At 42.2% G+C, this 24828-nt stretch overlaps 1 protein-coding gene across 1 annotated transcript in view; it reads right to left on the bottom strand.

The window, feature by feature from the left end:
- The window catches only part of LOC120943719 (aldehyde oxidase-like), a 188219-nt gene extending 166931 nt beyond the window's left edge, over positions 1–21288 (bottom strand). Inside the window, exon 1 of the mRNA XM_040357194.1 lies at positions 21053–21288. The gene's annotated coding sequence lies outside the window, so the exon portion shown is untranslated. The remainder of the gene's footprint in view (positions 1–21052) is intronic.
- Positions 21289–24828: the final 3540 nt, after the last annotated feature.

The following is a 24828-nucleotide window of genomic DNA, read 5'->3' as shown; positions in this document are numbered from 1 at the left end:
TGTAGGATCAATGTAGGACCAATGTAGGACCGATGTAGCAGCGCAAAGTAGGATGAAAGTTGTGTAGTATAGTGTGAACCCAGCCAGAGGCTGGGTTCACACTTGTCCGACAAACGGTCCTACATTGGGAGCTCATGTAGCATGACGTGTGAAAATCAATGTTTCCCTATGAGAGCTGTCTGAGGCTGGGTTCACACTATACTACACGACTTTCATTCTACTTTGCTCTGCTACATTGGTCCTACACTGATCCTACATCGGTCCTACATTTATCCTACATTGGTCCTACATCCATCCTACTTTCATGAACAGGATACTACTTTGATCCTACTAAGCCCTGGACTTGAAGTCCGACTTTCAATGAGCAGGGATCCGACTTGGATCCCTGCCAATATCAGGCACTGTGATTGATATGAATCTTGAGGGGGAACTCCACACCAAATTTTAACAAAAAAACCGGCATGGGTTCCCCCTACAGGAGCATACCAGGCCCATGGGTCTGGTGTGGATTTAAAGGGGAACCCCCCTACGCCGAAAAAACAGCAACGTGTCAACAGCGAAGAAGAAGAAGGCAGAAGAAGAAGGCAGAAGGAGAAGGCAGAAGGCGACAGAAGCCCGGCAGTGCCGGCCCAAGACATTGTGCTGCCTGGGACCAAGAATGAAATGCTGCCCCTCCCCCAGAAAAAAAATCACGCCAACCAAAAGGCCCCCACATTCATTATTTTATATCATGATAACTAAAGGGGACCTGTCATGGCTCTATACATGTATAAAGGAGTATAAAGAGGACCTGTCATTGCTCTATACATGTATAGGAGTATAAAGAGGACCTGTCATTACTCTTTACATGTAAAGGAATATCAAGAGGACCTGTCATGGCTCTAAAAATGTATATAGGACTATAAAGAGTACTTGACATGGCTCTATACATGTATAAAGGAGTATAACGAGGGCCTGTCATGGCTCTATAGATGTATAAAGAGAACCTGTCATGGCTCTATACATGTATAAAGAAGTATAAAGAGGACCTGTCATGGCTCTATACATGTATATAGAGGACCTGTCGAGACTCTTTACATGTAAAGGAATATAAAGAGGACCTGCCATGGCTCTATAAATGTATATAGGAGTATAAAGAGGACCTGTCATGGCTCTATACATGTATAAAGGAGTATAACGAGGGCCTGTCATGGCTCTATATATGTATAAAGAGGGCCTGTCATGGCTCTATACATGCATATAGGCGTATAAAAGGACCTGCCATGGGCTCTATACATGTATCCGGGAGTATAAAGGGACCTGTGATTTGCCGGCGGCCACAATGTCTTTTGCGCAAACAAATCAATGTATGCTAATTGTGGGGGGTTTTTTGGTACCAAAAATATGTAGAAGAATACATATTGGCCTAAACTGAAGAAAATAGTTTATTTTTCTAAATTTTGGGGATATTTATTATAGCAAAAAGTTAAAAATATATATATATTTATAGCACAAAAAATAAAAACCGCAGAGGTGATCAAATATCACCAAAAGAAAGCTCTATTTGTGGGAAAAAAAGGACATCAATTTTTTTTGGGTAGCGGAGCTGGCGGAACCGGCTGGTGGGCTTCAGTATGCTGCCCCCCTAAAAGTGCTGCCTGGTACCTATGATACCACCCGGTCCCATCATAGGGCCGGCCCTGAAGCCCGGGCAACACCACCCCCCCTCCCGCCCGCCAAAGACATCGGAGGAAGACCGGGACGGGGCCGCTGTGAAAGAGCTACAGAAGAAAGCGGCCCCCACCCAGCGGAAGAGAACCAGACGGCGGTGAAGACTGGGACCCCCCCCAAGAAGACGTCAGAAGAAGCAAGCCCCCCTCGTGAAAGAGCTAAATATTTTAAAAACCTGTGTAGCGTGTTTATTTATTTTTAACACTTTACTTCCAGGTGAATGGGTAGGGGTACGATGTACCCCATACTCATTCACCTAGGGTGGGGGGCCGGTATCTAGGGGCCCCCTTGTTAAAGGGGGCTCCCAGATTCCGATAAGACCCCCCCCGCCCGCAGACCCCGACAACCAATGGCCAGGGTTGTCGGGAAGAGGCCCTGTCCTCATCAACATGGGGGCAGGGTGCTGTGGGGTGGGGGGCCCGCAGTACGCCCCCTGCCCCATAGCACCTATCTCCCCATGTTGAGGGCATGCGGCCTGGCACGGTTAAGGGGGGGGCGCTCGTCCCCACCCCCTTTCCTGACCAGCCAGGCTGCTGCTCGGATACGGGTCTGGTATGGATTTTGGGGGGACCCCCGCTGTTTTTTCGGCGTAGGGGTTCCCCTTTAAATCCGCACCAGACCCATGGGCCTGGTATGCTCCTGTAGGGGGAACCCATGCCGTTTTTTTTGTTAAAATTTGGTGTGGAGTTCCCCCTCAAGATCAGTAGAATACATGTCGCATGCCAAAGTCGGAGCGTGCAAGACTGCGTTCCGACTTTGATCCTTCTTCAATGATGTTCAATGGAGTGAAGTAGGATCAAAGTCGGACCAAAGTAGTACAGGGAGCGTCCTCAAAGTCGGACCGACATGTGTCGGACCAGTTAAGACGGCTCCCATAGGGAAACATTGCTTTTCACACGTCATGCGACATGAGCTACCAATGTCGGAGCGTATGTCGGACTAGTGTGAACCTGGCCTGAGGCTGGGCTCACACTGGTCCGACAAATGCGATTACAACAGCAGTAAAAGGAATTGAACTAAAACTGGGATTGTTTTGATTGGTCAAAGGACAAGTCAGACTATCACAAAGTTGGAGCAAAGTAGTATCCTGTTCATTCAAGTCCGATGAATGTAGGACCGATGTAGGACTGATGTCGTAGAGCAAAGTAGGATGAAAGTCAGATGACTGTCATGTCGTATCAGTGTGAACCCAGCCTCAGGCTGGGTTCACACTGATATGACATGACAGTCATCTGACTTTCATCCTACTTTGCTCTGCGACATCAGTCCTACATTGATCCTACATTGGTCCAACATCCATCCGACTTTCATGAACATTATACCACTTTGCTCAGACTTTGTGATAGTCTGACTTGTTCTTTGACCAATCAAAACAATCCAAGTGCGAGATAAATTATTTTTACTGCTGCTGTAATCACCATGTCGGATGTCACAAGTCGGATGGTTAGGACAAGGCTCCTACTTTGATCCGACTTCAATGATATTCAATAGGCTGAAGTAGGATCAATGTCGGACCAAAGTAGTACAGGGAGCATTTTCAAAGTCGGACCGACTTGTGTTGGACCAGTTAAGACAGCTCTCATAGAGAATCATTGATTTTTACACGTCATGCGACATGAGCTCCCAATGTCGGAGCGTTTGACAGACAAGTGTGAACCTAGGCTGAAAGTAGTATGACTTTCGTGTCATATCAGTGTGAACCCGGCTTTAGGCCGGGTTTACACTGGTACGACAAACGCTCCGACATTAGGAGCTAATGTCGCATGACATATGAAAATCAATGTTTCCCCAATGAGAGCCATCTTAACTGGTCCGACACAAGTCGGTCCGACTTGAAAAAAGTTCCTGCACTACTTTGGTCCGACTTTGATCCGACTTCAATATCATTGAAGTCGGATCAAAGTAGGATCCTTGTCCTAACTATCCGACTTGTGGCATCCAACATTGTGATTACAGCAGCAGTAAAAGGAATTTATCTCACACTGGGATTGTTTTGATTGGTCAAAGAACAAGTCACTCTATCATAAAGTCTGATCAAAGTAGTATCCTGTTCATGAAAGTCGGATGAATGTCGGACCGATGTAGGATCAATGTAGAACTGATGTCGCTGAGCAAAGTAGGATGAAAGTCGGATCACTGTCGTATAGTATCAGTGTGAACCCAGCCTCAGTAATTACCACAGCTGTTTCATCTGGGTGAAATCCTGAAAACATGACTTGTTGTAGCACCTTGAGGACTGGAGTTGAGAAACACTGGTGTAAGCAGGGATACATTTTGACCTTGAAAAATTAAACCTAGTTAAAGAGTGCCTGTCAGATTACAAACATTGTCTAAGCCAGCCATTCTCAAGCAGGGTTCCATAGAACCATGGGGTTCCTCCAGAGTTTGCTAGAGGTTTCCTGAGCAGTGAACAATGGCAGAATGATTTCTCTACTAATGGTTCCTGCATAATTCCAGGATCGCTATCAGTGCAGGGCATAGCCAGTGATGTGGGACCAATGGAGCCTCTCCCTTTGTCTCTCAGATAGGTAATCACTAACCCCAATGATCTTTTTAGCTGTCTAATGCCGCATACATACGATCGGAAATTCAGACAAGAAAAGTCTGATGTGAGCTTTTGGTCAGAAATTCCGAACGTGTGTAGGCGCCATCGGAATTTTTCTGTCTAAATTTCCGCCAAGAAATTCCGATTGTCTGTCTGCAATTCCGACGCGCAAAAAAAATATTGTAGTGTTGTACGACACTGCGATCTTGACGGTCGGAATTTTGTGTGACCATGTGTATGCAAGTTTGAGCCAAAACTCAGTCGGAAAAAAATCCACGGTTTTCTTGTCGGAATTTCCAATCGTGTGTACGCAGCATAAGGGTAACATTGTTCCCACTAATTCCCATCCCAATGTAACTTGGCATTCCTCCCAATTACCCTCAATGTATTGGAGTACTTTCTCCAATTTGTTGACTGATTCCCAATGTAACTGGGCATTCTTCTCAAACGCTCTCAATGTATTGAAGCATTCTCAAAATGTTCTCACGGATCACCAATGTAACTGGGGGATACTTTCTACTTTCAATTGGCACCTTCTTCCCATTAACCAATGGGTAATTCTTTTCCACTGATTCTGATTCTTCTCCACTGACCATCATTGTAAGAAGGTTCTTTTCTTCCCTCTATATTTATATATATATATATATATATATATATATATATATATATATATATATATATATATATATATATATATATATATATATATATATATATATATATATATATATATATATATATATATATATATATATAAAGCCACCCATATTAAGGGGGTTATAATTATTATTTGTTTTAATGACATTTTTTAATTATTACTAAAAATTATTTTGAATCGTACAGTCGGGGGTTAAAAAATTATCTGCTTTGAGTGTCAAATATGGCAGATATGACACATTCTTAATATGTTTATTATTATAACTACAGTACATCTTACATCACGCTAATGTTCCACAATGACATTTTTTGCAGAGGTTCCTGTGATTTAAAAATGTATTTTAAGAGTTTCTTTGAAGAGAGAAAGGCTGGTCTAAGCTAACCATAACATTTAGGATGAGACATCTTGTGTTGTCTGCATGCATCTGTATAATTTATTAAATCTACGCTGTAGCTCCTACAAAATGGCATATAATTATTTTAGGCTAAGACCATCATTCACAACATAACTTAAATTTAAGGTTGAATGTTTTTATTAACAAAATTAGAAAATGATAGACAGTCACTCATAATAAATGAGTGCAACTGCATCAAACAAGATTCAGCAACCACCGGGTAGGCCTTGCTTACTGACCTAGCAGCCGATGCAAAACTCATTTTAAAAGTCTCTGCCGCAGACTTGATGAGTGTAAACGAGTCGTTGTACTGTCCTCTGCCACAGGACCGTGTAACCACAAACACACTTTGCAAAAGTTCCAAAGACACAGCTACACAGTACCAGGATCTTTCAGCCAGCCAGCAGCACTGTAAGGTAGATTGGCCAGGATGCGTCCTCTAATTGAATCCTCAATTGTTCGGCTTCATCCTGCAGAGAAGACAGCACAGGACCATCCCTGGACCAGTAGGCCCCAGAAACTCCTGGGCCTACTCTCAGTAGCGGAGCCTCGGGCCAGCAGGCCCCGAGGTTGGAAAAACTGCTAGCACATCCCTGAGGCCAGGAAGGCCATCAGGCCAGGATCAGAAGACCCCGCCAGAACTGTGTCTGTCCCTTAAGTACCCTCTCCCAGAGTGCACAGCGGCGGGGATAACACCCACTCAGCTGCTTCTGGGAAAAATTACTCAATGCACCCAACCCAACCTTGACCCATGGTGACAGCAACAATCCACAGTGAAGGAGGAGGAAGATTTCAACTAAAGCAGGAGTCGGCAGCACAAAGGACACATTGCATTGATAGTAAGTAATGTCCCTTGTGCTGATTTTTTTAAAATATAATTTATAATAATAAAAATAGGCACTGAAACAACAAATTTCCCGCTGCTGATTGTCTACAACATCAACATGATTGTAGACAGTAAAACACAAAACAAAAAAAAAATACCTTTAAAGTGTTCTAAAAAGTTGTGATTTATTTTTGCAAGTAACAGAACAAGTTTAAGATCTGAGCTTCTAGAGAAGTATAGTTGCATTACCTGTTTGTAGTGACCTAGATTTCTTGTGAGATAACTAAACTCATTCAATAATTAGAATATTCATGGTTGTCACTATTTAAAAAAAAAAGGAATATAAACTGAGAAATATCAGATATATTTCCATGGGATCCAAGATGTGCAGTTGTGCAGCAATTGTTGACAAATGGTTAAATGGTAAAAAAAATTGTTGGAGTAATAAAAAATCATTGTTAATGAAATGTTAAAGCCCAACTCCAGGATTGATGCACTGAACTGCCACCAATAAACATTCCTTTGAAATTAGTTCACATGACCGGTAGATGTGGCCACAAACTAAGAACTGCATCTCCCCCCCATCATTTAACAAGGGTAATTTTCAATGCCTTTAACTTGGCAGCTTTAACTGCTTGCCGACCAGCCGCCAGCGTTATACAGAATCACCCTAGGTGTACATTGGCCGCTTTAAGCGTTATAGGGGGAATGCGCGCCCGATGCGCATGGCCAGCAGCCACGATGTCTGCCAGTGACCTGCAATTGAGCCAGAACGGGGATCTGTCAATGTAAACAGACAGATCCCGGTTCTGTCAGGGAAGTCGAGAGAGATCTGCTGTTCCTAGTGATCAGGAACAGCGATCTCTCTCTACTCCCTGTCAGTACACTCCCCCCATAGTTAGATACACCTCCCTAGGACACACTTAACCCCTTGATCGTCCTCTAGTATTAACCCCTCTCTGCCAGTGACATTTATATAGTAATCAGTGGCTATTTTTTTTAGCTCTGATCGCTGTATAAATATCAATGGTCCCACAAAAGTATCAAAAGTGTCACCGCCATTACTAGTAAAAAAAAAAAGATAATAATAATAAAAATGCCATAAATATATCCCCTATTTTATAGACGCTATTACTTTTGTGCAAACCAATCAATACACACTTTCACCCTTTCACACCTGCGGACCGTATGTCCGCTTTTTCATCCATCCGTTTGCGGATGAAAAAGGGACATACATTGGTCCCCATGAGATTGCGGGTCTCAGCGGATGAACATCCGCTGACACCCGATCTCGTCCGTCTCCACAATGATCCGATTCTGCAGACGGAAGAAAACCCTATTTTTCCTTCCATCTGCGGATCGGATGAACACGGACACACGGTCCGTGTTCATCCGATCCCCCCATAGGGGAGAGCGGAGAAAAGACAGGGCAGTCCCTGCACAGTGTGCGGGGACCGCCCTGTCATCCGCCAGCTCAGCGGGGATCAACGGAGTGATCCCCGCTGAGCATGCGGAGGCGGATCATTACTGATCCGCCCCATGTGAAAGGGGCCTTATTGTGATTTTTTACCAAAAATATGTAGAAGAATACATATTGGCTTAAAAACTGATGAAGATTTTTTTTTTTATATATATATATATATATATATATATATATATATATATATATATATATATATATATATATATTTATTATACCAAAAAGTAAAAAAAAAATATATATATATATATATATATATATATATATATTTAAAGAGGTGATCAAATACCACCAAAAGAAAGTTCTATTTGTGGGGGAAAAACAACAGAAATGTTGTTTGTGTACAATCAATGTCACATGACTGTGTAATTGTCAGTTAAAGCGACACAGTCTTGTATCGCAAAAAATGGGCAAATCCTTGCTTGGTTAAAGTGATTTTAAACGATCACCTTGTAAAACAATCCATTCAGTTTAAAATAGAAATGAAAAGGCAAAACATTTTTGTATAGAGATTATAAAAAATAAACATTATAAAATACCCTTTTTCTCTTTTTTTATAAGTGATCACATTCCTGCTATCAGTAACGGCCCATAATGCAGGGTGCAGGGGTGCCCCCCCTTTTTTTTAAGCATGTGAATAGCGCCAGAGGCTCTAATAGGCTTCAAAAAAGGGTGGGCGCAAAGCCCTGCACCCCAAGCCCACCCAGCTGATTCTCCTCCCGGACAATCAGGAAGCGGGTCATGGGACCCGTCACTTGATTGGCCAAAAGAAGAACCGATTCTATTGGCCACCTAGGAGGAGGAAGGAGACGCATGGCAGAAACCGCCATGATGAGGAAGAGGAGACGCAGGGGAAGCAGTAGCCTGGAGGAAGCATCCTATAGATGGGGTAAGTGCGGGGCTGGTGAATGTGGGTGCCTTGTTTGACGCCCCCAAAAAATATATCACCAGCCAGCACTTCCTGCAATATATTCTGAGCTGCAGAAGAGCTTGGGGGGAGGAGAAGCAGCAGCAGCACACTGAGCTTCCCAGTGAATGACTGTGCATCAGGGGCCTGTCAGGACACGTTTAATCATTGGAGGAGAGCATACTGAGTTCCCAGCATAGCTAGAGAACTGACCACGATGTGCTCTCCTGCTTAGTGTGGTCATATTTTATTAGGAAAGGAAGGGACAACAGGCAATTCACATTAAGGAAGCAATACAATGAAAACAGGATACTTTCTCATACAAGTACATGGTACAGCATCCACATATTAGGAATATGAATTGTTGGGGTAACAAATGCTTTAAGGTTTATTAAACAAAAATTGTGCGGGAAGCCTGGAAATGAAAAATGGATTGGGGGTGGGTTTTACTCAGCAGGCTATATTAATGACACTAGTGCCATGATGACAACACAGATTGTAGTGCTGTGGGCTATCGAGAACTTATTGGCATCTGGGCCTCCTATGATAAACCCAAATTGACAAATGGACAAACACTCAGGGTAGAACTCAGATATATTGCCCACATATGTCATGATGGGACTTATTGTAGGAGCGTGGGAAAGACTGAAGGAAAAAAAAGAGAAGGGGGTGGGACAACATAAAATAAAGTAAACAAGAAGCAAAGTATTGAATGAAGCTGCAAAAGCTTAGAGAAACAGCTATTGGCAGCCAGGCCTGGCATGTCAAAGGTTATGTAGTCATGAAGAGTTTGACTCAACTGAATAAACAGGATCTTTTGTATGAATTTGAAATCTGAGTGCTCAGGTGTTTGTAATCCTACAAAAAGATAAATAACTAAAAGGGTATACAATAAGGTAGGTTTATAGTATGGTAAAAAGGTTAATTGGGCTGCTATAAAGTGAAATACCAGACAAATACTTGATTTGTTTAGTTTTTGGCTGAGTGGGAAAAATTGGAATCACGGTCAGATTCTTTTTATTGTTGTTTGTTGGAGAGACTGGCAATGTTGTCACCATCACAGAAAAGTTAAAGAAATCCAATAGGGAAACATCAGCAATAAAAACTCTTTATTAGGAGTAGGGGAAGGGATGAATACCCATCACATTATTTTCTTTTTACAAGAGTAGAACTAAGCAAAACTTTTTTATTTTATTTTGGGGGGGGGGGGTTATAACCCCTGTAAGATTTATTTTTGCCATCTGTGTCCCATTTGGGGGATATTTACGTTTACTTTCTGCCCCATATCCAAAACAGGAATCTCTTGGAGACCCCCAGGTCACCAGAACTAGTGTCCCTATTTGATGATTTTCCTCCTTTTCTGGTGACAACCCAAAATTTGGGATTTTCTTTTACTTTCGCTTTCAACGATAATGGTATACAGGACAAATAGAGAGGGTGAATCTCCCTAAATGGGGGGCACAGACAGCAATAAAGACTAATCCATCTCCAATCCAAAACTAAACTAACTAGTTCAGGTATACTTTAACTTTGTGATACAAAACTATTAAAGTGTTTGTTTAGTCTAAATTCAAAATCACTGCCAGCCCCTCTATTAGAGCCTGGCATACCATACTATGTAAGTCATTTCTAAAAACGAGCATTGTGAATACCTATTTAGAGCTGTCTTCAGGCCGGTGACTCTCGGCCATTTTGTAGCTCCGATACATGGCTTCTGCGGGAGGGGCAGATATCTCTCTCTGACGTCAGCCGGGGAGATCATGTGGCCTTCCGCAGTAGCTCTACAAATACTGTAGCTGCTGACTTTTAATATAAGGAACTTACCTGTCCAGGGATCCAGTGATCTTGGCACCTGAGCGGATTCTTCAATCGGCTTCAGGTGCAGGCATCGGCATTGTAAGTAAGGAAAACCGTGTGTAAAGCCTGTGCATGCATGAGACACGCTGCGCTTTGTGAACTGTCCTGCAGTCTTCTGGGACCTGTGTGTGTCCCAAAAGGCTTCAGGGGGAAGGAGGAGGGGCCAAACATAATCATAGATTGATGTGGTGATCTGAGACGGAAATGGGAGCGGGTACCTGTCAAAACCATGTAACCATTCCCTCCCCCCACTAAAAAGTGCTAAATGTGGCGGGGGGGGTGGGCGAACAACTTGATCCTCACCTTTTGGGCAGGGGTGCGCTTTAACTAATAAATACCTTTTCTGGTAGTATGAAATGCAACAAACAAGACATATGGGATTTGGCTTGTGAACCAGGCTGACTAGTACTGGCTCCTTAGGGCATGAACGCACACCATAATTATAGCTGAGCTATTAAAATGACAACAATTTGATTTTTTTTTCTCTTTTGATAACATAGTGCAGGTGTCCAGCTTGTGTGTGTGTTACATACAACCATTAGGTCTGGTTCACACTAACTTATATGACAACCTAAAACCAAATACCACGTACTACATGATATAGCTTGGACACCAGATGGTGGCCATAAAATCTACACACAAAAAAAACATTGCCTCTCTCCTGTATTAAAGCTAGTATGAATTTATCCCCAGTTGTTTTTCATTACATAGTAAAAAAAAAAGTGGATTCCTGTTGGTAGGAGCATATTCCCCCTCAGTCTGATCTGGAACAATGCTGCCCTAAAGGACATAGGCTGGCATCCATGACCTTCCCATGATACCCACTCTGGCAAATCATTATTTCTTGACAGGTCCTGTTGTGGAAGCTTCTAAAATAAGAAGTAGACCATAAAGTGTATCAAAACCCCAAAACAAATTGTTTTGTGCATTGCAGCTTACCAGCCCATAAAGGGGTTGTAAACCCTCATGTTTTTTCACCTGAATGCATCCTATGCATCCAGGTGACAAATCATGCAACATAAAAAATTGCAACTCTCATCTTTTTATTCTACAGGGCCTCAGAAAATATATAATGCTCTGGGGTTTTGAAGTAATTTTATAGCCAAACATACTGGCCCAGATTCTCAAAAGAGATACGACGGCGCATCTCCAGATACGCCGTCGTATCTCTGCCTAGCGACGTCGTATCTATGCGACTGATTCTTAGAATCAGTTACGCATAGATATCCCTTAGATCCGACATGCGTAAGTCTCTTACGCCGTCGGATCTTAACTGCAATTTTTTTTTTGCCCGCTAGGTGGCACTTCCGTAGATTTCCCCGTCAAAAATGCAAATTAGCTAGATACGCGAATTCCCGAACGTACGCGCGACCGACGCAGTAAAGTTGCGATATTTACGTTAGGCTTTTCCCGGCGTAAAGTTGCCCCTGGGTCTATGAGGCGCAGTCAATGTTAAGTATGGCCGTCGTTCTCGCGTCGAAAATTTAAAAAGTTACGTCCTTTGCGTAAGTCGTCCGTGAATGTTGCTGGACGTAATTTACGTCCACGTTAAAACCAATGACGTCCTTGCGACGTCATTTAGAGCAATGCACGCTGGGATTTTTTAGGGACGGCGCATTCGCAGTTCGTTCGGCGCGGGGACGCGCTTCATTTAAATGATACACGCCCCCTACCCGACGAATTTGAATAACGCCGAGTGATTTACGTTACGCCGCCGCCGCAACTTTACACGCAAGTGCTTTGTGAATAAAGCACTTGCCTGAAAAACTTGCGGCTGCGTAACGTAAATCAGATACGTTACACCCGCCCAAATCTACGCCCATCTACGAGAATCTGGGCCACTGATTTTAATATGTGTGTGAAAAATTTCTCCTGAAGGAACTTATTAAAAAATATGATGAAGTCACGTGGCAGTGACGCAACCTGTCGGGAGTAGCTTAGGTGATATCCACTTCCGGAAGTTCCTGTATCTTTGATGTTGTTTTTACCTGTATGGCGTTTTTTTGCCTTTTTATTGTCAACTACCGATTTTAATAAATGGACCTATGTGCCTCTAAACTTACTACACAATGGAGATCCTTTTTTCTTGCTTTCAAATCCTTGGATCCGGAGATACATTTGCCAGGAAATTTGTGGTGAAGTTGGAGGCAGTACTGCAGTGGTGTCCTGTTCAAAACACACCGAGGAGGAAGGAGCATTCACCGTTGGTTGGCCATTGTCGTTCAATGCACCATCAGACCCAGTGGGGTCTATTTATAAGGTAAGTGGCTATCACCACAGGGGGAGGATACGAGGAATCTGTCTATATTTCCAGACCTGGACTCCCTTGCCCATCCCTTGTCTCCGCTCTGTTATTTTGCTCATCCATGAAATTATCCTGTTGTGACAAGGACTGAGTTGCTCCCTGGATGATCAGAGATTTTTTTCTGTGGATGCACCAATTATAACACTTTCTCACATGGACTTGGTTGTAGTTTAGTATATATTTTACCCGAATGGACTTTATATTATTAACCATACACTGTTGTGATGCACGTTATTAATATGAGATTCATTTGCACTAACTTTATTCACATTGGGCCAGATTCACAAAAGAGATACGACGGCGTATCTCCTGATACGCCGTCGTATCTCTGTGATCCGCCCGTCCTAACTATGCGGCTGATTCATAGAATCAGTTACGCATAGATAGCCCTAAGATCCGACAGGTGTAATTGACTTACACCGTCGGATCTTAGGATGCAATTCTAGGCCGGCCGCTAGGTCGGCGTAGAATATGCAAATGACTACTTACGGCGATCCACAAACATACACGCGTTCGTCGCAATCTCTTACGTCGTCGCTAGTCGTTTTTTCCCGTCGCAAAGTTAGGCCTGCTTTAACATGTCTTATCTTTAGAACAGCCATGTTAAAATATGGCCGTCGTTCCCGCGTCGAATTTCAAATATTATTTTTTTTGCGTAAGACGTCCGGGAATACGAAACGCCGTAACGCACGTCGCCGTTCAAGAAAAACGCCGGGGCGCCGCAATTTCGCGCAAAGCACGTCGGGAAATTTCCTAACGGAGCATGCGCAAAACCTTTCCGCCCGGGAACGCGCCTAATTTAAATGGTGCCCGCCCCATTTGAATTAGGCGGGCTTGCGCCGAGCGGATTTACGTTACACCGCCACAAGTTTACAGGTAAGAGCTTTGTGAATCAGGCACTTACGCTGTAAACCTGCGGCGGTGTAACGTAAATGGGATACGTTACGCCGCCGCATCGTAACGTAATTCTCTCTGAATCTGGCCCATAGCACTTTGTTAAATAGTAATTAGCGCTACTTCAATATATTTAAAATATTAAAAAATATATTAACCCAACATTTCCTGATATGTGCCTGCTGTACCATAAACTTGTAAGAAAAAAATATCTTGTTCTCTTCCCCCCTCCCCCCGCACAGAAATTTTTTGGGAAGAACAGTGTATAGCTGTTTCTACTCCCCTACCTTTCTAAGCTCCTTATGCAGGTAAGAACAGAGGGTATGTGATCGCTTATAAAACAAACAAAAAAAAAAAAATATTTTATATACACAAATATTTTGTCTTTCATTTCTATTTTAAACTGAATGGGTTGTTTTACAAGGTGAGGGTTTAAATAAACTTTAAACTCAAGTTTTATGCAGCCTTAAAAATGTCACATTTGCACATAAAACGGAGAGTGGAAGGTATGACCATTTTTTCTGGTAGAATTTAAAATTAACATATTTAATAATGCAACTGCTAACTTTTTTGACATTTGGTTTGCTCCAATGTTATAATATTACATGTACAGTTAACTTATTAAAGGAGAAATACAGCCAAAGCTTGTTTGGCTGTACTTCTCCTATGGATCACAGTAGTACAGTTCATTCTGCACTTCTGTGACTCATTTGCATCAGACAGCTGGCAGCCTGCTGTCAGCTAATGTCACAAACTGGGGAAAGATTGCGACCACATGGTTGGGATTCACCCAGATGCCTGGACCGGCACGTGCCCACAGAGCTGCTCCCACCCCCTTAACAGCCCAGTGCTCCAGTGAGCCCAGGGGGGCAGAGTAGAGTGCCGGTGACTATCAGTCACCAGCTCTCTGCTCATGGTGCACTGAGAACTTAGCGATAATACCGTTTAGAGCCGGTCGAGAACAGATGTAGCATTGGACCAATGCTGCATTCACCTAAATAATTATGATAAAAAAAAAAAACTCAACTTGTCGTTTAAATCTAGGAAAATATAATATCAGATTGTGCCAGCAGACAGTTTATATGGGATCATAGTTCCTGCCCTCTCTAATCCTTAAAATGTCTTTCCCATTATTTCAAATTGCAACATTTACTGTGTGAGGGAAAAATCTATGAAAGTCTACTGAAAGGTGTGGTAGTAGCTATGAGTTAAATAGTTCTCTCCACCCAAACAAAATAGAACTAAATGAGATAGGCCAATCTTCTTCACATTTTACTGCAGCTTGGGTGTGTTTCCCTTTGGTATTCCAAGGATATCTTCGTTTTTGCTCTACTGCAGGAATGAGTGATTCATGTAGAGACAGATGCTTTAGCCTCACGCATGCTTAATTATTTAAAATAAAAGAAATCAAAAGCTGAATACAGTGGGGAGGAATGAATGGTATGCAGTATTTTTTTTTTTATCTCTTTATTCATTGTAAATTAGGATAAATGAAGAAGCGCTTGGTAGGCATTCTCCTGCTGGAACCCATAAAGGATGCAATTGCTACAGCATTATATGGACCCAAGGTAAAACCCATATTCAGTTGAAAACCACAAAATGAAAATATATAAGAGCCATCATTGCATTGATGATGTGTATATAAAAATGCCAGCTTGTTTATGGAAGGTGCAAGCTGTCTCCATACTCGTTTTACTGGTCGTCCCCAACTCATAAAGTAAAAATTTGCCGTAGGCAGCATCTACAAAAGGTGAATTGTGACTAGGCAATACTCTGAAAATTCATTCTCAGAATTTATTAACTGTCATTTCCTATGAAGCAGAAAATATCTAGAAAAAATCTATGGAATTTAACAGTGCGTGTTATTTTTTTTACAAAGACTAAAAAATTGCACGGTTGTTACCTAGATTTTTGTTCGTAGGTAGGTAATGACAATTAGGTAGGTTGTCAATAAATAGGTTCACCTTTCATAACATGTTACATGTTACACCCATACTTATGCCCTGTACACACGATCGGTTTGTCTGATAAAAATGGACCAATGGACCGTTTTCATCAGACGAAGCGATCGTGTGTGGGCCCCATCAGTTTTCTCCACATCGGTAAAAAAAAATAAAACCTGTTTTAAATTTTTCTTATGGTTAAAAAAACGATAGAAAAAAACAATCCTCTGTTGGGAAATCCATCGGTCAAAAATCCACGCATGCTCAGAATCAAGTCGACGCATGCTCGGAAGCATTGAACTTCATTTTTCTCAGCACGTCATTTTGTTTTACGTCACCGCGTTGGACACGATTGGATTTTTAATGGATGGTGTGTGGGCAAGACTGATAAAAGTCAGCTTCATCGGATATCTGATGAAAAAATCCATTGGTTCGTTTTCTTTAAACAAACCGATCGTGTGTACAGTGTGTATTAGACTCTGCAAAATCTTTTAAAAATGTGGCCATGTGGGGCCCCGTCGCTCATTCACAGTGCTCTGGGAATGCAAAACTACAAGTCCCGACAGCCTTTTGAACTGTGCGCTGTGGTAGTTCACAGATTCTTCCTGTCAGAATGGATCGGCTTCATCATAGGTACGAGCAAGCTAATACACTGCAGGAGCAATGCTTTACATGCTCCCAAAACCTAAAATAATAAATGCACATTTTTTTACCTGAAAAAAATGGGCATTTAGTATTTTTTGTCAAAAGGTGAAATTATCCTTTAAGGACCAGTCTGGGTCTTTATTGTAGAAGAGACATACAACGTACTTGACTGCTTGCAGTCTTCCTTAGATTGTACACTGGGCTACACAAGCACCATTCACATCAGTCCCTGCCCTCAAGAAGCTTAAATTCTAAGGTGCCTAACTCACATTCATATATTAGGTCCAATTTAGACTGGAGCACACAATCCTACCAGCATGTCTAAAGAGTGAGGGAGGAAACCTGCACAGACAACAGGAGAACATGCAAACTCTGTGCAGGTATTTGAAGTGATGACCATAGTGCTGCTAGGTGGAAGTGCTAACCCCTTAGCCACCGTGCTGCTTTCTGCTTTGAAGTGAAATTGTGGTCAGGCTATGGGCAGTCAAGCATTTACACGAACTTAACATGCAGTAAATCAGCTTTAAAACCAGACTAAATTTACAGGTGCTGTTCAAGGCTCCACTGGGTCCTCTTATGCAGCATTCGCTTGGAATGCAGACAAGGACACAGCTCGTCCCACCTCTAGACATCTAATGGAAAAGGAAAAAGTCCGGGAAGTCGCACATGTCTGCAAAACCTCGTAGAAGATGTATGATAGCCCCAGCCTGCGCTCCAACCAGACATTTTACTCACGGAGCTTAGTCAGGGGACTCCATGGGTTGAGTGAAATGCATTAGGACGTGGCCTGGTTGGAGCCCTGACTGAGGCTGTCATACACCTTTGTACAGGGTTTTTCAGAGAAGTGTGACTTTCAGGACTTTTTCCTTTTCCATTAGCTTTAAAACCAGTGTTCCCTTACCATTTCCAAATTTCACAAGCGAAGCAGCAAAGATTAGAAAGCTGGGGTGGATTCCAACACAATGCTCAATGAGGTGACAGCTAGGTGAGCGGAGCTTTTAAGAGAAGTTAAATGTCCTTCTGCCCTGTGAATGTATTTTTCCACAGTGTCTACATCTATAGGGTACTTTTAAGAATATTTAAAAACTTGAATATGCATAGCCTGGCAACAGGCTCACTTAAAAAATGAACTTTGGGCAGAAGAAAAAGAATTAGGTTTCACAGAACTTACTGTCTGGTCCTATAAACTATTTTGTCAGGTAATTGATATTATTCACTCAGTTTGTTTCCAGGACCACCATAGCCTTAGTTTCACCTGGTCCACTGAATGGAGAACACAGATCTTTTTCTTGAATTCTCCGAATTAAGGTCCATCTTAGTAGTCCCCAAAGGCCATACAACTACCATAGTACAACATAAATGAAAATAGAGGTAGTTGCGCGTTGAATGAATCCATGTTGTGCAAAAACTGAGTGAGACTGTCATGTCATTTTAATGCTTTTAAAATTTCATTAACCTCCCTGGTGGTATGATTATGTCTGGAATTTTGTACCAAAAGCGGTACAATTATTTTGCATGGAAATTTGGCGTTTTATACTGTAGGCCTGCAATTCTTAGGAATAACTCACTTAAATCTGTCAAAACAAGAGTCTAGTAGACATCCCGGGTATGATAAAGTTTGAAACACAAAATTATAAATTATAATATAATAAATAACTATAAATAATTATAACAAATAATAATATAATTATAATACAAATTATTCAATAATGTAATCAAATCAAACATACTGAAATTTGCTCAGTTGCAGAATTGTCGCTGTCATTACTTTTATTTTTTTATGACAAATTTTTCCACAAATCGCTATCGCTCAATTCTGCAAGTGATTATAATTTATTATCGCTGTTTTCTAGCTGCTCTAAAATCACTTTTGACATAAAGGGACACTTTTGGTTGCTATGGACAATCTACAGTTTGCAGGCAGAAAGAACAGTTTTTATTTTATAAAAGTACATGCAGGACACTGGGCAGACCACTAGGGACAAAGGGGGTGTGTATTTTTTACATACAGTACTGTAATCTGTAAGATTACAGTATACTGTATGTAATGTGTTTATTTACTTTTTTGAATTTGGCGCCGTTCTCCGCCCCTGTGCGTCGTAACGTTGCAGGGAACGGAGATCTGCGGCACACAGGCACTGTGTGAATCGAGCAAGGATGCCGCTCGCTCACACAGCAGGGATGCATCGCAGGATCCAGGGACAAGGTAAGTAACTTGTGCCTGTGGATGATGCGAGGCGGCCCAGAGTCTGGCTCGGAGATACCGCTTTTGGTATTGAAATCTTACCCCGAGCCAGACTCGGGAATACCGTGAAGGTGGTTAAATGTGAGTTCAATGCTAGCTGGGGTGGAGTGGTTTCATTTTGAACCCCTCGGATACTGCACTATAGGAGGCACTTTCTCTCATTTTTTTTTTCATGTGTTGCTGAACTTACTGGTAGTCATTGTGGATTTAAAGTTTGGAGCAGCACAGTGGAAGGAGTACCTACCTGCTTTTGATTACTTTCATCCTTTGAGCCACCAAGATTCTAAGGCAATCCCTGGGAGGGAATGTTTGCACAGGGTGCAAGGCGTGTTTGACCCCTTGCAGGGTCGTTTAAAGGAGGTGAGCGAGCTGGTTGTCTGAAGACATCACACAAGCTTGTTTTTTGTTCTGTGTTTTTTTGCACAACGTGGATTCATTAATTTTATGTTTTTGGACTTTTTTCATATTATTGCAATATTAGTGTTTATCACCATAATTGTTTATTTCACTTTTACAGCGCTGTCACACCTATATTGTTTTTTCATAGTACAACATAAGTGCCAGGAGTTGTAGTTTTATGATATTAGACTACAATATGTTACCATCTATTGACATACCATATTATCACCATCTTGGTTTCCATCAGGTTGCCTTTAAAAAAGGATTGGATGGATTGCACTACATGTGACCCCCACTCCTCTATCCATTTGCATGTATGTTGGGCCATTATTGTTTAAGCCACGATGGAGGTGAGTAGTCAGGTTATGTTGTATATTCCTATAATTCAGCTTTTATTTTATTTTTAACCAGACACTGACATTTTCAACATCATTTCTTTTTAATATACATTGGAGGCTTCCATAAATTATTCATACACATTGGCAGATATTTTAAGACTCTTATTCACCTCAAGGTTCATCAAAAACTTCCCATTCACAGGAATAGCAAGAAGAGTCCTTAAAAATTCATAACTCTAGGTGCCATAGACAAGAACCCATCCAGAAACAAGTTCCAACATCAGCTTTACTCTCTTTACTGAGATTAGCAACACAATCTCTGTTGTCTACATAATGCACTGTGGTGCACTTGGAAATTGGTACACAACACTGACATACAGACGGAATAGTCACAGCCTGCGAAGGAGTATGTTTAGGTTTAGAGTTATTCAAGCTGTTATACATTCTATTGTGCCTTCCACTCACAAAGTCCTGGAGTCAGCAGTTCCCAAAAACTTTGCATTGTTTTACTACAATACTATGTATGCAAGTAATTTACCCATATGATGTTACATATAGTACTCTTGTGCATATATCTGCCACAGGATATTGATTTCAAATAAAGCAAACAATAGATTAATTACTTATGTACATATTCAACATGTCTATTTTTATCTGTTCATGCATATCTGATAATCATTGTATAATATTAGTAGCAATATTCACACTTATCTCAGTTCCAATTTGAAGAAATATAACTTTCCAAATTAAATTGTTTTCTGCTTAAATATACATTAGTAAAGCAAAACGTGTTTGTGAAATAATAGGGACACATTTTATAAAGGACAAAAATACAATTACTTATTTTTAGTAGAGATGGGCTATAACGTCTATCTCTTTTGTATTGCCTACTGTTTTCCCACCGGGGAGATCCCATTCATTATCAGTCCCGTAGACAATAGGCTCCAGACAGGAAGGGAGGGGAAATCTCCCCAGTGGGAACAGCAATAAAAACAAGACCTATCTGTGCTCTGTCTAAAGCTAAAAGGTTTGAGATGGGGTTACGCTTCAATAGATGGACTAGTCTGCAGAGTAGATATAAACAGGCGTGGGGATAGCCTGAGAGGTTTGCTAAAGGTTGAATGCAGAAAGGATTACATGATCATGACATGTACGACTGTTTAGTGCAAACAGTCACCACCAAAAAACATGTGCAGAACTTCAGCACATTTTAAAATACACGTTCTTCTATTTTCTGCCAGTCACCTACAACAGAGGCTGGTGGACTTATATTCAGAGTTTATTTGTATGCAATCTTGTATAGCAGTAGCAGATTGATTGAATATTATTTATGGAAAACACTAGTATGTTTGTAAGTTGATAGGTAACTTAGAAAACATTAGTAAGTTTGTAAGTTGATAGGTAACTTAAAGTATATTTAAATCTTCAACTTTTTTTCTTGTGTTTTAAATATAGTAGGGAAGGATTAAAACCCAAGTCAATTTTACTTTTTTGCAATCCTTTCTGGGAGATTTGTCCTTACTTCCTGTCTTGAGATACAACAGCAAACGTGAGTAGATCTCTCCAGTAGAAGGGAAATTCACTGCAAGTGTTCTCTAACTTTTAGAAAAACTACATTTTGTATTTCCCTTTACTTTCAATCCCATATCAATCACCAGAACAGATTGCAAGAACCTTACAACTTTAGTGTTTTGTTGTAAATCACGCCAAGCTGATACCTTTACGTAAAGCAGAATATACTAATTATCTCTGGTACTTATATTATGCAAGCAATTAACAGACCCAATTGATCTTGCTCTATCAAGCAATGTATATCAGTTGGAGCTTCAAAGACAAGCTGAGTATCCAGGCATTGCTAACAAGAAAGTGCCAAGCTCCACACCCAGGTTCCAGTTTTTCGACTTACTTTCTATTTTGCGTTGAATGAGCTTGCTTTAGAGTCCTCAGAGTGTACAAAGTCCCTTTAGATCTACTTCCATCACGCTCTGCAATGTCTGACACACGTCTGTCTTTCCTTTGGACTCAGATTTGTCTGAGCAGAAAGCAATCTCGCTCTTGTGTGAGCTGGTCAGACTTGCACTTCCACACCTACAATCACCTGCAATGATTCCCCGCCCTTGTCATCACCGTGCACAGCCTGCACACATCTAAGCCGAGCTGTCATATCCTAGAGGCTGGGCTTGTATTTGTGACCTTGTCACTCAACCCACAAACCAGTTCTGTAATAATGATTCCACTTTATCTCTATGGGAATAATGTGGGATGCAGAGCTGTAGGATGTGATGTAATGTGTGGTTCACTGGCATGTACTTAGACCTGCCTTCTTAACTATTCACCTTGCTTTTTTATTATTGAGCTAAAAAATAAACATTGGAAACACCAGCTAGTTTCATTTTATGGCATGTAACCTCTTTTCATCAAAGAGTTTGACAATAATGGAAGTGCAGTTCTAAAAGTGTAATTTAGAGCTATTACAACTCCAGGAGTTACTGTGCCAATACAAATATTTTGTTCAATTGATGATTCAGTTTAAATCATTTAGATTTAAATACTTTAAGGGCCATTTACACTGTTGTGTTTTAACACAAGCATTCTGACTAAATAGTGTAATGGTTTTCTATGATAACAATAGTGTTACCACTTTAGCTTTGCAGTGCACAACACTTTAAAAAAAAATGACATATTCATTTATTCTGAATTTTTGTGCATTGAGAAGCCCATAGAAGTCAAAAGCAACCCATCAAAACACCTGTTACATGAATTTTTATGTGCTGGCAACAGATATTACAAAGCCTCAGTTAATAGTTAACTCCACTCTCTCCATTTACTAATGTAAAAAAAAACTCATGGAAAATTCCATAGATCCCAACTGTCCATCATTTTGAAGGGATTGTCCCTCTTTTGAGACCAATACCCTCATTCTGCTCAAATAATTTGTAATAAAAACATATTTGCCGTTCTGAAGCTTCTCTCCAACCACTTTGCATATTATTTTATATATACTGTGATTCTGTACTTGCCAAATATGCTGCAGAAATCTTTCTCCTCTGAGTCTGGCTGCATCCATTTTAACTGTGGGCAGCTAAAGCCGCTGCTCGTTAACTTCCTGGATTTACACAGACACACAGAGGCACACCTCCAGCTCTGCAGCTTTCATTGGCCCTGTCAGAGAACTCACGCAGCAGGTGCTCATTCCCGTGCAGTAAGTGCTTATTCCCATTCAGCAGCTGCTAATGCCCATTCAGCAAGTGCTAATTCTAATGCGCGTGTGCAGAGTCACAGACAAAGACAAGCAAGGACTGGAATGTGCATGCACTTTGGTGCATACATGCGAGCACGTGAGCATACACGTTAGTGTGCACACGCATCCATAGAGTCTGGTGCCCAGCATCCTATTTAAACTGAGAGTCTGCCTGGCTTCAGTGCTGGATTGTCTTCAACTTTGGTTCCTGTGCTCCTAATTCTGATTCATGTCTGCTGACCTTGTTCCTGACCCGGCTATAACTGACAACTCTTTTGGATCACCCCTTTCTGCTATATCTGCTTCTTGTTTATATTACTGACCCTGGCTTGGATTTATGACTACGGCTCTGCCTCCTGATTTGGTACCCCACTGCCAGCACGTTACCGACTTCTGCCTGTTCCCGACCTTGCAACTGATCCCAATTCTGCACCTGTTTTCCTGGCTCCCACTGAACAAGGCTTGTGACCAGACTCCACAACACCACTGGGAGGACTCCTGTGTCTTCAAGTTACAGATCACTCCTACAGCTGCCAGGCACCTGCACCCTACCACTACTCTTGCAGTCCCTGTCTCCACTACCAGGGGTGCTTGGGCAGGAATTGTGCAAGAGGGCACCCTCATCATCTCAAGCTCCACAGTCAGGTACGTGACAGTACAATCCAGCCATATGGAGCCCGAAAGGGGGGGTCTCACCCTTGGAGGGGCTGTGCCAGCAGACTGCCACCCTTAATCAAGCAGTCCAGGGCCTGCAAGATGGCTGCCGTCAACTGGAGCAAAGAGTGGATTCTCTTTCTGCATCCACCTCAATGCACCAGACAGCCACATCACCCACGACCTCTGCTCAGGCAGCCACAACGCAAGTACCCACAGTAGTGGTTCAACCCCCGGAGCCCCGAGCCCTACACCTGAGAAGTTTTCAAAAGATTGCAGCAAGTTCCGTGCTTTCAGAAATTCTTGCCAGTTATACTTCCTGCTGCAACCCAAACAACAGAGACTTTCTATACAGCTAGCTGATGGATCAAGTATTAAGTCAGGACCCATCACCCATGAGATTCAGCCCTTGCCTGCCAACATCTTGTCAGACCACTAAGAACTGCTATGCCTAGATGTCATCTCCTCACCATTGTTCCCAATCATCCTGGGTATGGCATGGTTGCAAGCTCATAACCCCCAAATTAACTGGACTACTGGTGGGGTTACCTTTTAGTCTTCTTACTATTTGCATAACTGTCTCAGAACTTCACACCATGCTGCTCCAGTTATTTGCTGCTTAAATTCTGTATCCAAATTAAAAGAACTTGTTCCATCAGTGTACCATGATTTCATGGATGTGTTTGATAAACAAAAAGCAGACATTCTCCCTCCTCATCGGGCTTACGACTGCCCTATTGAACTGTTACCAGGGGCAGAGATTCAATTTGGAAAGATGTTTCTGCTCTTTCAGCCTGAACTTGTGGCCCTTAAAGTGTCTGTTGATGAGAATCTTAGGAAGGGGTTCATCCGACCCTCTACTTGTCCAGCTGGAGCAGGAATATTATTTTTCAAGAAAAAATACCACTCCCTCTGTCCATGTGTGGATTACAGGTAATTTAATAGAATCGCGATTAAAAATCGTTATTCTCTTCCTTTGATCCCAGAACTATTTCAGAGACTTTGTTCTGCAAAGCTATTCACAAATCTAGATCTGCGAGGTGCCTACAACTTGGTCAGGATTCGTGAGGGGGATAAGTGGGAAACGGTCTTCCAAACACGTTTTGGCAATTTAAAACCAACCAACCAAACCAACATCATTCTGCAAGCTGCAATTATGCCTTGACCGACCCATTGTGAACGGGATAAATTCAGTCACTGCACGCCTGGGACAATATATCGATCATTTTCTTAAACCTCTGGTCTCTACCACTACTGCTTATCTCAAGGACACTAGACGTGCCATTCAAATAATTGAGTTTACGCCGGCCTGTGACAATAGTCTTCTTGTCACGGCTGACGTGGGCTCATTATCAGGGCCGGCCTTACCATGGGACCCGCTGGTCCCATGGTACCAGGTGGCACTTTCAAGGCGGCTGCAAATTGCCGCCCGCCAGCTCCGCTTCCCGCTCCACTGTCTGGGAAACAATTGCCACCTGCCTGTTATGGCCGAGGCTTCGTAGCTAGGCCGAAGCCGCGGCCTTAAAATTAGGAAAGGCAGCGGCTTCGGCCTAGCTCCAGAGCCGTGGCCATAACATTAGGAAAGACCGCAGCTTCAGCCTAGCTCCGGAGCTGCGGCCATCTTGGTACACCCGGCGGCAGCCCTCCTCTCTGTCTACACCCACAGAGGAGGAGGAGCCTGCACTCGTGGGACACACCGCTGGGAGTCATACTACTGGGGGTGTCCGTGTCTGTCTGTACTACCTGTACTACCTGGGGGGGTGTCTTACCTGAGGGGTGGTGTGTCT

This window comes from Rana temporaria, chromosome 6 (genome assembly GCF_905171775.1).
Source record: "Rana temporaria chromosome 6, aRanTem1.1, whole genome shotgun sequence".
Classification (NCBI taxonomy): Eukaryota; Metazoa; Chordata; class Amphibia; order Anura; family Ranidae; genus Rana; species Rana temporaria.
The sequence above is the reverse complement of the archived record's forward strand: the minus strand, read 5'-3'. Positions and strand labels throughout refer to the sequence as shown.